Source organism: Gekko japonicus, unplaced genomic scaffold, assembly GCF_001447785.1.
Source record: "Gekko japonicus isolate JY-2015 unplaced genomic scaffold, Gekko_japonicus_V1.1 scaffold2106, whole genome shotgun sequence".
NCBI classification, from domain to species: Eukaryota; Metazoa; Chordata; class Lepidosauria; order Squamata; family Gekkonidae; genus Gekko; species Gekko japonicus.
In genome coordinates, this window is record NW_015176039.1 from 262,233 (window position 1) to 279,550 (window position 17,318).

Here is a 17,318-nt window from a genome sequence, read left to right on the forward strand (position 1 = left end):
AGAGGGGACATGATTGCAGTCTTCAAGTATTTGAAGGGCTGTCATGTAGAAGATGGAGCAGATCTATTCTCTCCTGCTCCGGATTGCCAGACTAGATCTAATGGGTGGAAATTACAAGGGAGTTGATATCGGCTAAATATCAGGAGAAACTTCCTCACTGTAAGGGTGGTTGAGCAGTGGGACAGTCTGCCTCGGGAGGGGGTGGATGCTCCTTCACTGGACGTTTTCAAGCGGAGGCTGGACAACCATCTTTCAGGTATGTTGTAGGGCTATCTTTTGGCTATACTCCTGCAGAATAGGGGGTTGGACTAGATGACCTGCAAGGTCCCTTCCAGCTCTAACATTCTATGATTCTAGATTCCGCCTGAGACCCTGGAGAGCTGCTGCCAGTCAGAGTAGCCAATACCGACCTTGACGGAGTACAGATGCTCCGATTCAGTACAAGGCCGCTTCATGTAAACAGGCCTGAACCTCTCAAGTCAGCGGGAGTTTGTACTTAGAGTTGAGGCTCTCAGCTCAGGAAGTAGTTTGTAATTAGGGTTACTAATATGGGAAGGGAATGCAAGGGGTCGATTTTTGTGCCCTCAAAACAGTTTGATCAGCTGAAGCACCAACCAGCAGGCTCATCGTTATGGTGGGGCTTTGGGGTGGGGGCTCTGCCCCCTTTCTTAAAGGCACAGCCCCACAAGAATTTCTCTTGTAAATGCTTTTTAAAATCATTAAAAATTTCAAAGGTGTGCACTCCTTTAAGCAGAGTGGGGTGCTGTAGTTGACGAATTCCCACACTGAGCAAGAGGGTGTGAGTAGGTGACCTCTAGGACCCCTTCTAACTCTGTGTCAAGAAACTGGTCTCCTTGAAGAGAGTTCTTCTGCCTAAGTGTTAGGTTTCTTGACTCTAGAAGCCATCACCTCCACCTGCCGGCTTGTTCTCAGAATTGTTTCTTAGACTGGCAGAAGTGATTAACTTGCAGGAGCTGAGAACCGCCATCTTAAGTGGTGGACAGTTTGCAATTTAGAGACCTATCCCGGTAACAGCTTTCTCTTGGCTAAATGGCTTTTCTTTCTGCACTGAGAACTTCATCCCCACCAGAAAAAAAGATTGCCCCACAAGCCACAAAATCCTGGCTACGCGCCTGGCCAACCAGACACCTGTTAAAGGCATAAGGGGGACGCATCGTTTGGCTTGTCTTTTAAAGTGCCACTGGAACTTTTGTTTCATGTTGCTACAGCAAACTAATACGGCTACTCCCTCTGCAACCGGTACCAGGGAAACCATACAGATAGCAAGGCGAGCCCTTATCGGAGGCAACGCGGAACTTCCTGCTCTAATAATTGACTCTCACATTATTCCAGGAAGGCGACAAGCTGTTCTTACCATGAAGCAAAAAATAAAATAAAACTACAGACAATTGGGCAGGTCCCTCTGACAGCAGATCGCAGATGGATCTGTTTCACTTCCATCGTTCCCACTGTGGCATACAGTACAGGGCTAACCCATAACCCACAGGCTGTGCCTGACGCCAGTTAAGGCCGGATCAACACCAGCAGCTAAAGGAGATCGTGAAGTTCTTATCGCGGGAGTACAGGCCCGGAGCGCAACTAGCCCGGTAGGGGAATATCACTTTGGAAAGCTCCATCGCTAAAAAACCTGCTTGCGATTAAAAGGGAAGACTGGAACGAGGTCATGGGGGGGGGGAAGGAAGGAAGGAAGGAAGGAAGGAAGGAAGGAAGGAAGGAAGGAAGGAAGGAAGGATCTTGTGTACCCTTTAAGGTCGCCAACCTCCAGGTGAGGTCTGGAGATCTCCCGGAATTACAACTGATCTCCATTGACAGAGATCAGTTCTCCTGGAGAAAACGGCTGCCTTGGAAGATGGACTCTATGGCATTACACATGGACACATGAAGTGAATCAGAACATCCGTCCATCAGGGATTAAGTATCGTTTACTCGGACTGGCAGCGGCTCTCCAGGGGCTCAGGCTGAGGCCTTTCACAGTAAGTGCGCGGACTCTAATCTGGGAGAGCCGGGCTTGATTCCCCACTCCTCCACTTGCACCTGCTGGATGACCTTGGGCAAGCCACAGTTCTGACACAGCTGTTCTTGTAAAAGAGCAGTTTCTGTCAAGAGTTCTCTCAAGCCCCACCTGCCTCACAGGGTGTCTGCTGTGGGGAGGGGAAGGGAAAGGAGTTTGTAAGCCGCTCTGAGACTCCAAGTGAAGGGCGGGGTATAAATCCAATCTTTTCTTCTTCTACCTACTGCCAGATCCTTTTTCTAACTGGAGACGTTGGGGATTGAGCCTGGGACCTTCTGCATGCCAAGTGGAGGCTCTGCCACGGAGCCATGGCCCCATCCCCGCTGAGGCGTACTCCGCAAAGCCGTGTTTGACCGATCGACTGCTTTCTGAAGGTTCAACCAGGGAGTGAATTCTCCAAAAGCAGCTGGTCAAACCCAACCATGCTTACGTTGCAGAGTTATAGACCTTCAGGAAAACATTAAAGCCCTTAAAGATCTCCCGCATTAAAAACCTGTTGTTGTTTTTTTAATTTAATCTATGAGTCCACTTAGAACAGCGTTCAGTCGCCAAAATGGACCGCCCGGATGCTGTGGGAGTGAAGGTGTCAGAAAGTATACATGGGAAAGACTCCCACAGTCCACCATGCCCACGGAGTCGCATCTTTCCTACCCACGTGGGATGGGGAAACATCTCCCGCCCAGTTGTGTGTGAAGGGCACCGGCAACTGTACCAAAGTCAAAGCGCTGTTCAGTAAATTCCCTCAATGCATACTATCAGGACGGCCAAAGGGTATTTTAGAACAGAGTCTAATGCAAAGTATACAGCAGCGAAAGACTGCCTTCTCCCATATGGTCCAGCCCACTATGTAAAAAGCACTCCATGTATGCTCAGAAGCACATTTCCTTTGGTTATTTTATTTCATATACGCTGTTCTCCGAGTGGCCGGACTGCAGAAGCGAGGCGGATGGAAACTCGAGACAGGGACTTCCCAGCTGTGGCACCCTGCATTGGAAATACCTTCCCTCCTTGATACTCCCCTGGCACTTTCCTTAAGCCCCAGGCCAAAACCTTTCCTTTTACACAGGCTTTATCCGAAGGCTTTCATCTTTTAAAGCTGTTTTACGGGACGCATCTCTCCTGTTTTATGAATATCATTTCTGGCTGCCGAGTACTGATTTATGCTGTTTTTGAGAGCCAGTATGCTGTATGTTGAGAGCCAGTTTGGTGTAGTGGTTAAGTGCGCGGACTCTAATCTGGGAGAACCGAGTTTGATTCCCCAGTCCTCCACTTGCACCTGCTGGATGACCTTGGGTCAGTCACAAGCTCTGGCACAGCTGTTCCTGAAAGAGCAGTTTGTGTCAGAGCTCTCTCAGCCCCAACCACCTCACAGGGTGTCTGTTGTGGGGAGGGGAAGGGAAAGGAGTTTGTAAGCCGCTCTGAGACTCCAAGTGAAGGGCGGGGTATAAATCCAATCTCTTCTTCTTCTTCTTCTTGTTTTTTCACCTAGCTCTCCTACCTCACTGTCCTGCATGTATGAACGCAGCCTGTTAGTACAATTACCTCAGCCCCTGCAAGAAACAGGGCAGATCCAGCCCCAGCAGACGCCCTGCCCTCTGTTTCGACGACACCAGTGGGAGTCCCGCACTAGTTTTTCAAGCCGAGCTACAGACACGCAGCAAACAAAAAATCAACCCATGCAGATGTTCTCGGCTTGGAGACTCAGAGGGTCTGCTAGATTTTTTACCAGAGGCAGCCATGAAGCCCAGGCATCCTGCCAGGGGAGGGGGGGAAAGGCAAAAGCTTATTCTACTCCAAAACAGTGCAGCAGGGAAGGAAGAGTGCGTTAGGTAAAGGTAAAGTTTTCCCTTGCTCGAAAGCCAGTCGAGTCCGACTCTAGGGTTGCGGTGCTCATCTCCGTTTCCAAGCCGAAGAGCCAGCGCTGTCCGAAGACGTTTCTGTGGTCATGTGGCCGGCATGACTAAGCACCAAGGCGCACGGAACGCTGTGACCTTCCCACCGAAGGGGTACCTCTTTATCTACTTGCAATTTCTTGCTTTCGAACTGCTAGGTTGGCAGGAGAGAGTGTGTTAACTGACCCATATTTAGCGATTCTAAACAACAGTGTGCTGTTACAGTTGTATGGATGCCAGCCTCCAGGTGGGGCCTGGGGATCGCCCGGAATTACAGCGGCTCTGCAGACCACAGAGCTCAGGTCCCCGGAAGAAAATGGCTGCTTTGGAGGATGGACTCAGGGGCACTGCACCCCACTGAGATCCCGGTCCTCCTCAGGCTCCATCCCCAAGTCTCCAGTTATTTCCCTACCAGGCAATCCTACCCACCCCACTCATCAGTGGCCAGGAACACCTGGTAACCCTAAACCAGTGATGGCGAACCTTTTAGAGACCCGAGTGCCCAAACTGCGACCCAAAACCCACTTATTTAGCGCAAAGTGCCAACACGGCAATTTAACCTGAATACTGAGGTTTTACTTTAGAAAAAACAACTCAGACATTAACTTCAGACGATCCAAACAAAAAGGAAAGCAATCCCAAATGCCTTCATTTACTTAAAATTATTTGGCAGAGAATTCGACACTTTAATGATGGTCTGGGCCTGGCTGGGGTGATGGCACGCGTGCCCACAGAGAGGGCTCTGAGTGCTGCCTCTGGCACCCGTGCCATAGGTTCGCCACCACTGCCCTAAACCATTAGGATGCTGTACTAAGATCACCGGGTGGCTTTGGAACCAGTGTCCTCTCAGCCAAGCCTACCTCGCAGGGGCGTCACGAGAATAAAACAGGGAAGAGAAGAATGACATAGAGCCTCCTCAGAGGAAAACTGTTACGCAGAGGAAAACGAGGCCACGCAAGAACGGTTCCCTAGGGGGGAGAGAACTACTCAGTGTAAACTGTTTTCGGACACTGGTGGGACCCCAGCAGTGCCAAGCAGTGTTCCCTCTAAGCCGAGTCCGTGTGAGCTAGCTCACGGTGTTTTAGCCTCCGGCTCACACATTTCTGTCTCCGGTCAGGAGGGAGGGCTCCAGAAGCAAACTAATTCATGCAGTAGCCAAATCACCTGCTCACAACTTGAACGCCAGTAGCTCACAGAGCAGAATTTTGGCTCACAAGACGCCACAGCTTAGAGGGCGCGTGGGTGCCAAGGGCCAGTTCCCTTACGCCAACGAGCCATTCAAAAGGACTTACAAATTACTTACTCTGAAATGTTCATTACAGAAACTGTTGTATATGTTAATATTCTGAATATATAATTTAAAAAAATTAAATTAAAAAAAAAAGGACCCGGATGTCTTAGGTACATGCAAAACAACAACAACAACAATCCCCCACGCGGCTTCCCTGTTTTTCTCCCGTCCAGCCAATCACAAGCCGGAATATCAAGGGGCGGGGCGGAGCGTGACGAGGAAAGAAAAGGGGGGGGGAGAAGAAAAAAAAGAACAGGGCGGCGCGAGGCACTGCCGCGTGACAAGCTGAGCCGGCGGCACGAGGCCGGACCATAACAAACACTGGAAGAGGAGGAGGGAGTGGGAGGAGCGACCGGGAAGGCGCCAGCCAATCATCCCGCGCGGGCGGCTCCAGAGGCGTCCCCGAAGCCCCGGGCGCTAGACGGCGATTGGCCGGCGTCGCGCGGGAGGGAGGGGGAGCGGGCCGAGCGTCTCCGGGCTGCGTGGGCGGGCTCGCTCGCCTCTGGCGCTTGCTGCAGTGTGAGGTGGCGCCGGCCGGGTGAGGGAGGATGAGGCGGAAGCTGCTGTTTTGGCAGCGGCTCCTGCGTGCGTGTTGGGACAGGGGGGCGGGGCTTAGCGCGCCGTCACGAGCGGGAGGGGAGGGCCGGATGAGAAAAGCCCGGCTGTCAAAACAAACGCCTCAGGACACCGGTCCGCCGGGTGCGCACGTTAAAGCCCCAGACACGGGTGTGTTTTTTTACCACACAAAAACCTCCCCTCACGACGTCTCACAAGCACTTCCCCGCCACATTCTGGTTTTAAAGAGTTATATATATTATATAAATTACGTGACAGGCCGCGAACTCTGAGGGGACGTCGCCTCTTGAGTCAACCGCGTGGCGCAGCAGTCCGAGGACCCGCGCGCGACGCGTGCCTCTCCAAACACGTGTCCGTCGCATTCATACGTTACAAATCGCAGGCCTGCCCTTAAAAACTCCGTAAGGGGGTTCACAAACTGGCCTGAAGAGACCAGGGGCCTTTCCCTCACACAGTTACTTCGTGGGCTGCCAAACAGATGTTCCCCCTACTCTTACCTTCACCTTTATATATTTTTAAAAGTTTAGCAGCACCCGTCTGTCTTTATAAATGGATGGTATCCCTAAGCGTTTGTGCCCGTGAAAATGTATGCAGTCATCCCTCCAATAATAATCTTTCAGGAGCCCACAAAAGACGCTACGAGCCAACCAGTAGTCTTCCAGGTGCCACAAGTCTCCTTTTAAAAAAATGTGTGTGGCGACAGACCAACATACGACCAGGGGCCTTTCCCTCACACAGTTCCTTCGTGGGCTGCCAAACAGATGCTCCCCCTACTCTTATCTTCACCCTTATATATATTTTTTAAAGTTTAGCGCCACCCGTCTGTCGTTATAAATGGATGGTATCCCGAAGCGTTTGTGCCCCTGAAAATATATGCAGTCATCCCTCCAATAATAATCTTTCAGGAGCCCACAAAAGACGCTACGAGCCAACCAGTAGTCTTCCAGGTGCCACAAGTCTCCTTTTAAAAAAATGTGTGTGGCGACAGACCAACATAGATATTCATAGAATCATAGAAATGTTAGAGTTGGAAGGGATCTTGAAGGTCATCTAGTCCAACCCCCTGCACTCCATTGGATTCTTCATTATTAACATTTAAAACACTAACAAAAATGGAGTCCGGCATAGGTTTTTTGTAGACCAAGCGGACTCTGGCCCCTGGAGAGTTTCTGTCAGAAATAAACATTTGCTAGTCTTTCAGGACTCACAAGATTCCTGATCTGACGGACGTTTGAGTCCGGTGGCATCTTTAAGACCAACAAAGTTTAATTCTGGGTATCAGCTTTTGGGTCCATGCGCACTTCTTCAGATACCTCGCTTTGACCCAATGCGCCAGAATTAAGCTTTGTTGGTATTAAAGGTGCCACTGGACTTTAAAGAAGAAGAAGAAGAAGAGATTGGATTTATACCCCACCCTTCACTCGGAGTCTCAGAGCGGCTCACAAACTCCTTTCCCTTCCCGTTCCCACAACAGACACCCTGTGAGCAATGCTCCCTCTAAGTTGCGGAGTCTTGTGAGCAAAAATTCTACTCTGTGAGCTACTGGCACTAAAGTTGTGAGCGAGCGATTTGGCGGCTGCATAGATTAGTTTGCTCAGGAGCCACCCTTCCTGAGCTAAGACAAAAAGGTGTGAGCCAGAGGCTAGAAAACTGTGAGCTAGCTCACACTAACTCAGCTTAGAGGGAACATTGCCTGTGAGGTGGGTGGGACTGAGAGAGCTCTGACAGAAACTGCTCTTTTTCAAGAACAGCTCCGACAGAACTATGGCTTGCCCAAGGTCATCCAGCAGGTGCATGTGTAGTGGAGACTCAAACCTGGTTCTCCCAGATTAGAGTCCGCACACCGAACCACTACACCAAACTGGCTCTCATTGGATGACATTGTGTGTAGTATACCCAGGAGACTCTAGGATCATCTGGCAACCTGAAGCTCTTTTTTAGCGTTATGCAACGGAGCTAGGCTTATTTCGGGGGGGCTGGACTCAAACTTTGTTCTGTTGGTTCGGACCGACTCAGCTGCCCACCTGAAGATTCCTGATCGGGTTTGTCTGTACTCCGCCCTGCTGGAATTTGTACCTGACATTCCAACAAGTCAGGTCTCTTGCCCTTCAAAAGTACCACTCATCTTTCACAAACCACCCCCTCGCCTCACTATGGACTCTGTGACCCCTACACCGCCATCACTAGGCCAAAGATGCCATTTATTGCATATTAGGCGACACACCGTTAATGTAGCCAATCCTCCAAGAGCTTATAGTAGCCCCCCATAAGAAGAGCTCTGTAACCTCTTAGAGGATTGGCTACATTAGGGGTGTGTCGCCTAATATGCAGAGGAGTCCCTGCTACAAAAAGAGCCCCAAAACAGATCCTCCAACAGGTCTTTCATATGTTGCAGCCCAGGGATCCCCAACCTTTTTGAGCCTGAGGGCACCTTTGGAAATCTGACACAGCACGATGGTGGGGGCAGGCACAAAATGGCTGCCGCGGGAGGCAGAGCCAGCTACAAAATGGCTGCCGCCCCTTACGTTCAGTCACGCAAGGAAGGTCCCCGTGCTGGGGTGGAGCTCCTGCCAACGTTCCTAAAAATCTGCACAACCCATCAAATCTCCAATGGCCCAGCAGTCACCATGGTACCCCCCGGGTACCAGTGTTCCCTCTAAGCTGAGTTAGTGTGAGCTAGCTCATAGTTTTTTAGCCTCCGGCTCACAAATGTTTGTCTTAGCTCAGGAAGGGTGGCTCCAGATCAAACTAAGCTATGCAGTAGCCAAATTACTCCCTCACAACTTCAATGCCAGGAGCTCACAAGGTAGAATTTTTGCACACAAGACTCCACAGATTAGAGGGAACATTGCCAGGCACCATGTTGGGGACCCGTGTTCTAGCCAATGACACAGTGCCACAAAGATACCCTTCCACACTACGGCCACGAAGCGCCCCACAAAACACTCCCTAGACAGCCCCATGCAACGAGAGCCTTTAATACCTGCCCAGGTCCTTTTCCCCTCACAAACCAGAGCCCACCGTTCTAACAACATGCCACAAAAACAGAACCCGTCCAATGTTGCCATCTCACGAAACAGACCGACTGACCCCAGGCACGCCCCGGCACACAGATGCCAAATTGTTTCCAGAAGTTCTAGTGCCTCAGAGTTCATACGCATCTCCCTCCCCACCCCAAGTAGAGCGACTTTTCTTCAAAGCGCCATCTTAAGAGTACAGTCTTCATCCCCACCACCCTACGTGGAAAGTGCTTCTCTTCATAGGGGGGATGTTCCCACGTTCATCTGGAGATGACCTAGGCATTATGTCAGATTTGGTGCCGCAGACGGCCCAAGTAAAATGGTTGCAAGACCTACGTGGACCAAGTCGATCAAGTGAGTGGGAGAGGCCTGTGCCTCTGTGCTGGCTCGCCCATCTGCAGGAGATGGAAGAAACTATTTTCTGTCTCGACAAAATGGCGTCAACCATCTCTGTGTGCCTCTCGTCCCGGGGAAGGCCCCCATGTGGCAGCACAGTGTGTGTTTGCTGTGTACGCACAACAACACTCTACACACACAGCCACCACTAACACCCACGCACATAAAAGCTTGGTGTGCATGCACGCGATGTGGACATTTGAGCACGTCTGTGCTATGAGAATTCAAAAACATGCACTCTTCTGTGTCCTCGGCACCAGCTAAAACAATAACGTTATGCCTCGTCTTTACCCCAAATGCAGCCCGGCACCTCTATACCAAATCCATTCTAAACACATCCCTACATTCCCCACCCTAGATATCTTCATTGTTATGCCTTGCCATTAAAACGCTCTGACCTTAAAATCCAGCTCTCCCAAACATATCGCTGTTCTCGTAACACAAACCTCATTCCACATACTTTTCATTCTGGATACGCAAGATTCTTACTCTGGTATACCACGTCGATGAATCCGCCACGGTCACCTTTCGGCTTCTGTCTTCGAAACCATAAACGCAAACTGTAATTTCCCCTTTATTCGCATAAACCTACATCGAAACAGCATTCCTGACAGGGGATAGCTGGCTAAAAGGTGGTTAACCAGGTTTCTATTATTTTGTAAGCCTCAAAGTGGAATATATTTTTGTCAGTCTTTAAAATTGCTACTTCCATGCTTTGCGTCGGGAATTATGGCTAATAAGAGAGACCCAAACTACTCCTGACCAAACTACAGTCCTCTGCCTCTCACTTGAATGGCATTTCACACGAATTTTAGGCACGGATCAGCTGCCGGGGTGTGTATCGGCTGTGCCCATTGTCTCATTCCCCACAGTGACTCACGGTCAGTTCGCTATTTAGCAGGCGCAAGATGTGAGGCCCTTTTTTGTACTTTGTAACAAACCTCCCTAAATATCGGCCAGTGCTATGACATTCTCACACGGCTTTTCCCTCCTAATACAGTCTATAACACACACACACAGAGCAAAACATCTCAATAGTACTAGCCCCGGCTGTGGTTATTACCAGAGCACCGACCTTCATGCCGACTGTTTAGCTCTTAACCTTTCTGCAAGTTTTGGAAATCAATCTAAAAACAGGAAAAGGGGAATTGGTAGTGTGTGAAAGCGACTGTCCCGTGGAGACTAATCCAGGATCTACATGCAAATGATGCCACCACATTCCGTGGGTGCCCTGTTTTGGGGGAAAGTCATATATCGGCTCAGTTCTGCCTTGACACGGTGATTACGTGAACATAAGTAAAGGTAAAGGTTCCCTTGCTCGAAAGCCAGTCGAGTCCGACTCTAGGGTTGCGGTGCTCATCTCCGTTTCCAAGCCGAAGAGCCAGCGCTGTCCAAAGACATTTCCGTGGTCATGTGGCCGGCATGACTAAACACCAAGGCGCACGGAATGCTGTTACCTTCCCACTGAAGTGGTACCTATTTATCTACTTGCAATTTCTTGCTTTCGAACTGCTAGGTTGGCAGGAGCTGGAACTAGAGACGGGAGCTCACTCCGTCATGCGGCACACTCGGGTCTCGAACTGCTGAACTACCGACCTTCCACAGCCTGCAGTTCAGCGTGAACATACCAGCATGTAAATTTATCACTCCAAAAAAGATTCTGAGAACAATCCCTCCATGGAAATCACAAACCAAACTCCTATTTTTATTTTTTGCTCCTGACCTTAATAATATTTTGCCGCCTTCTTAGACACTTCACGTACCCATACAACAACTGAGAGACCACCATTGAATCCTCAGGGCCTGTCCCGTCTTCTTCCCCGGGTTTCAACCTGTCACGCCCGACCTGCACTTCAGTTTCTATTAAGACAGGGACTGGGGTGCGGAGAGAGCTTGTTCCCACCCTACAGACATAGGAACACACCTCGGAGGGTTGGGGATGGGGAAGTAAACAAACCAGATGCCTTTCCCTGAACTGCAAATAATTGCCAGCAAAGACTGTTCCCGACTTCCTCATCCTTCAGGACCAGGCCCTGGACTTCTCCAATCTGACATGACGTGGTTGTAACTAAATTCCAAAGGTGCGGCTAAATGCCGCAAACGTGGGTTTCAAAGAAGAAGCAAACAAGAGACGTGGCGTACCTTAAAGACATCTTTAAAATCGGATTTGCCCCTCTATTCGGAAACAAAAATGCGTCTATTTTAAAGAGCCCGTCTGAACTTCTAAAACAGTGGGAGTTCTAGACATGCTGCGACTGCCTCAGCCCACTTACTCGGTATATAATATTCCCTCCCCCGCTCCGCTTTCGGTATCTTTCGATAAATCTTGCACTGGCATCTATTCCCACTTCTCCTCCTACCCCACCCCCACCTCTGTTGTTCTCTCTTCTCCCTCCCAAAAGTTCCCCAGCTTGGCTGCTGCCACCACAGGGAAGATGCGTCATGCCACCAGAGAACACTCACAGGGGAAAACTTGCCTCAATTAATTAGTGAAATGTTTGCACAGGCTGAGCCTTGAGCATTAATGCGCACCCTTGCGATTGCGGCGTGTTGCCGTGGCATACCGAAGCAGCCCGGGAAACCGCTTCTCGGCCGTGACATCTGCGACGGTGGTATCCGGCCACGATGTGATCCTTGCTTTCCAAAACAACCTCCTCCGGCCATTTCCCTTCAGGCGACATGCCAAAGCGCCCTCCTCTTAAACTCCAGAAAGTAGCTCCCTAATCCATATCAGGACCTCAGGTGGATTACCAGGTAAAGCAACATCCGACCGGGCTCCGAGCACCGCAACCGGCACCAAACACCCCCCCCCCAGACGATCGTGCACCAACATCTGTTTTCTGCCACATCACGACTCCCGAGGAACTCTCCTCTTTGCCCAAATGTCAACACCGCCTTGCCACATACGCAGGCAGCTGTCAACACCGGCTAACCGCATACGCACCCAGCTGTCACTCACCCAAACCCCCACCAACCTCCACCCTGTCATTACGGCGTCTTCCCCTGTCCATAACAATCTGCTCGAAAATATTTGGACGAGCAAAGGCGAAAAGAGTGCGCAGTTCCTGGATCTTTTAAGCTCTGGGTAGGAGGAAACATTTCGGCAAGTGTGGCTTGTCATGCGCGGGGGGGATGGGGACAATACAGTCTGCCCCCCCCAAGCCAAATATGTGTGCGTGTGAAGTGCTGTCAGCTGACTTGGGGCGACCCCAAGGCAGGAGACTAACAGACCTGGTTGGCCAGTCCTTGCCTCTTAAAAATATATATACCTGACGGTAAAACAGCTACGCACCTTTGCCCAAGAATACTACAGACTTAATGCCCGAAAACAAAACCGACTTACTTATCCAGTATCCCCTAAACTGGCAGCAGATGAAGAACAGAGACAAACTCCCCCTGCCCGGTTTTCCATAGCCAAAGGGAAAATTAAATGGCTAAACTGGCTGAAGCCCATGGGACCAGAAAGACTTAAAACCAGGGGTCCTTCGGTGATTCCCTTCAGTTTCGGCCCCAGCCGCACCTGGTGGTCCCTAACAAACCCCTCTCTCCGCCTCCGACAACACTGGCCTACCTTGTCAGGCGGTCGTTGCCGGCTCAGCCGGAAAACCAACGCGGCTTCCCGGCGCGCGCTCTCCAGCACCAAAAGGCAAGTCCATCCAAAAGGCTTCCTCTGACATCTCCTCCCTAAAGTAGGTGGTCCAAAGACGATCACTGGGGGGGGACTGGATTTGGGGGGAGCGGGGAGAGAAGGAATCGCCCGATGTTTTTGGAACAGAAGAGAGGGATCCGCTTTGGCCGGCGCTCCGCAGGGCGACCTCCGCTCGCTCGTCTTGAATTTGGGGCAGGGTCGCGGCGGGGCTGGCTCTCCTCCCGACCTGTCGCCCCTCGGGGGTGGAGGTGGGCTCGCAAGGGCACCGGCCGTCCACCGGGGCGCTGCTCCGCCGCCTGCCTCCTCCTCCTCCGCCTCCCAGAGCCGCCTCCTCCGTCTGTTTACCTCCCGTTTGAATTTTATCTGCGCAACATTAGCTGGAATGCGGACATCGCGCGGGGGGGGGGGGGGGCCGCGCACGCCCCGCACCGGCGGAGACGCACGCGCACCCCCAAAAAGGAGAAATTTAAAGTGCGTCTTCTCCGAAAAGCCACCGCTCCGCTTCCCACCCCCACCCCCCGCACTTTTGCAAAAAAAGCCGGCGTTTGCAATGCGAGCGGAGCGTGCAAGGGGGAAACTGCGTTTTCCATTGGAGGGGGGGGGGTCCATGCACAGTTTGGGGCTCCCTCCCTGCTTGCGCACCAGCCTCTGTTCCACCCCACCCCCCGTTCCTCCAAGTCTTGGGGAGGGGGGGGGGAGGACTCACCGTGGGGGTGGAGACGCGCGTCCCTTGGTTCTTCTTCTCCTTCTTGCAAAAGCAACGCGAAGAAACAGGCCCCCAATTTTAGACCCCCAATTTAATTGGGGGGGGGTTTGTTGTTGTTGAAAGAAAAAATGCTCCCAGGCTGATAAGATCCCCGCAACGCGGCATCCAGGAGAAGGCGGTCCGGACTGGGAAACCGGCGCGAGCAGCTCCACCGGTCGCACTTGGAAGTTTGTTGGATCCCAAAAAGGTGGGACGTCGGGAGGGGCGCGGAGACGGGGGGGGCTTTCTCTCTCCCCCACCCCCATCTCTTCCCCAGGCCGCCCCCTGCCCGGGCTCCCTGCAAGACGGCGACCCCCACCGAGCTCCGCCGAGCTGCCTCCCTCTCCCCAGTGCACCGCCTCCGCCGCCGCCCGGCTCCCCCCGCGAATGCTGCCCCCGCTCCCAATGTGCTTTCGTTATAGCGTGGCCATCATGTGACGCCCGGAGGCCTCGCTATGGAAACTTCGGGGACTCCCACGTGACTCTGCAGCAGAGCCGGCGGCCGGAAAAAATAGGAACGGGCCTCGGACCGGCTGGCCGGCCCCTCGCCTCCCCGGTGCACCGGCCCGGAGCAGCCTCCGCTTTGCAAAGCAACAAACCCAAAAACAGCCGCCCCGGGAGCAAGGAGAGAAAAGCCGCCCGAGGGAGGGAGGGAGGGAGGAGGATCGCAGCGGGGGTCTCCCGGGCCATGTGGCTTCGTGGGAAGCGGCGGTGGGGTTTAAATCGGAGTCACTCTGCGTGGCCCGGTTTGGGAAGCCAAGCGGGGGGTCGGCCCTGGTTAGCGCTCGGATGGGAGACCCCCGAGGAAGCAGACGCTATCGTGACTGCCTTAGGCCCAGTCTGTAGGCAGAGTTTTCTCTGTTGAAATCAGTGGGGTTTCAGACCGGAGTGACTCCGGATCGTCGCCCAGGTCTCGGAAGCGAAGCATGGTCGGCCCCGGTTAGCGCTCGGATGGGAGACCCCCGAGGAAGCAGACGCTATCGTGACTGCCTTAGGCCCAGTCTGTAGGCAGAGTTTTCTCTGTTGAAATCAGTGGGGTTTCAGACCGGAGTGACTCCGGATCGTCGCCCAGGTCTCGGAAGCGAAGCATGGTCGGCCCCGGTTAGCGCTTGGATGGGAGACCCCCGGCAGACGCTATCCTAGGCAGACTTTTCTCTATTGAAATCAGTGGGGGTTTTAGACCGGAGTGACTCCGGATCATGGCCCAGGCGGGTCTTTCCCCAGCGGCGAGGAGGAGCCCTTTAAAATCCGCCCGCCGTCGGATGCCTGCAGCAGCCGGTGTGTCAGTCAAGCGAAGCGCGCTGCGAGTGACTCGCGGAAACTGACGCGGGACTCGGTGGCTGTGGGGAAAGAGGTGCCGCCGCCGGCTTCCCGCGTCATTGCGAGGTGCTGAGTTTTGCAAAAGCAAGGACGGACGCTTCCCTTTCCCCCTTTCCCGTCTGTCTCTTTCGAAGCTCCTCAAGCCCGGCTCCGTTTCCTATACCCGTGTACAGCATGAACGTGAGAATCAGTAAGGTAGAGCAGCAGTAGCAGCGATCGCCTGCTTTTTTTTTTGCTGCTGCGGCTGTTGACATCGTGTCCCTAAAAGAGCTGGGATTTCTGCACGGCGTCCCCGTGCAGGGAGGCACTTGGGTTCCTGTGGTGCTCTGCCTGGGCCTTTGCGGTGCTGAGAACAGCAAAAAAAAAGGGGGGGGGAGGGAAACAAACTTGTTTGTGTCAGTAAAAGAGGGGAGGGGGAAATCGCAGGAGAGTAGATGCAACTTGGAAGGTTGCAGGCATTACAAAAAAAAAAAAAGCCCCGCTTGTCATGGATATAGGATGAGCCTCTTAAGAGTTTTAAAAAGACATTTTGGTGCCCTCCAGCTAGATTTAATGTCAGGGTCATTGCAGAGTACCAGACTGGGCTGACAGGTTAGGGGGTGCCCTTAATGAGCCCCAAATATGAGATATTTACTATCTGGGTCTTTTGTTTTTTATGTATGGGAGAAGGAAACCTCTTCTTCCAGTTTGGCATAGTGGTTCAGTGCACAGACTCTAATCTGATTCCCCCACTTGTACCTGCTGGATGACCTTGGGCAAGCCATAGTTCTGTCAGAGCTGTTCTTGAAAAAGAGCAGTTTCTGTCAAGAGCTCTCTCAGCCCCACCCACCTCACAGGGTGTCTGTTGTGGGGAGGGGAAGGGAATGGAGTTTGTAAGCCCCTCTGAGACTCCTTTGGGTAGTGAAGGGCGGGGTATAAATCCAGTCTCCTCCTCCTCCTCTTCTTCCTTCTTCCTCTTCTTTCTACTATTATTATTATTACTACTACTATTACTACTGCTACTACTATGAGGATGATGATTGCTTTAAGCACCAAAATGAGCCCAAATATGAGATATTTACTATCTGGGTCTTTTGTTTTTTATGTATGGGAGAAGGAAATTTATTATTATTATTATTATTATTATTATTATTATTATTATTATTATTATTATTATTATTATTATTATTATTATTATTATTGCAATAATCCTGGAAATTAAAACTTACCCTGTTTCATACAGGGTTTTGCGGAGGATTAAAATGCCCTATAATTAAATACTGGATGTGATCCCGCTGCAGTTAAAAACTCCTAAATTACATGTATTTCCCCGGGGGTGGGGGGGAGCGTACTTAAATTCACCCCCTAAAATCAAGGGGATTTAGAAGTGCTTTGTTTTGGCTGGATCGTGTCCATAACATATAACTATCCTACAGTTGCATACTTTGTGCGCCGCTAAAAAAATTTTTTAAAGCAACTTCTGTTGGCTTCAATGGGATTTCCGTTCGGTTAAGCATGATGAGGTTTTCAGCCTAGCTATATTATCGGTATGGTAGAAAGCACCACCACGTTGTAGCCAACTTATGGCGACCCCGTAGGGTGTTTAAGGCAAGAGATGACCAGAGGCAGTTTGCCATTTCCTGCCTCTTCTTAGAGACCTTGGAGTTCAATGGTGGTCTCCTGTCTGTGGGCTAACCAGGGACGACTCTACTTAGCTTTCAAGCGGGGTCAAAACTCCAGAAGCCCTCCTCCCACTGTAGCCCCCCAAGCCCCAGGAATACAGAGCATCACTGCCCCAGACAGAGTGTTCCATAAGAACATAAGGGAAGCCAATGTTGGATCAGGCCAGTGGCCCATCCTGTCCAACACTCTGTGTCATACAGTGGCCAAAACCCAGGTGCCATCAGGAGGTCCACCAGCAGGGCCAGGACTCCAGAAGCCCTCCTACTGTTGCCCCCCCCCAAGCACCAAGAATACAGAGCATCACTGCCCCAGACCGAGTGCTCCATCTATATCTTGTGGCTAATAGCCACTGATGGACCTCTGCTCCAGATGTTTGTCCAATGTTCATCCAGGTTTGCCATGGCCTGCCTCTTCTTAATGACTCTGGACTTGCCTGGTGGTTTCCCATCCAAGTACTAATGAAGGCTGACCCTGCTAAACGTCACCTCACGCTCTCCCATATACATGTTTCGTCTGTTGTCAATTCTGATAGTTGAATTATATGAAGAGTCCTTTCCTGCCCTATCCCAAAAGCTCAGGGTGAGGTACAATATATCCTTAGGGTTTTTTTAAAGCAGTAATACAAAGAAGAGATATTTTGGGGAACAGATCGATTCCTCAAGGATGCCCCTGAAGTTTCATGTCAGATCTGGATCTCCCCGTTTATTTCTGTTATGGGGGGGGGGCGTAATTCTA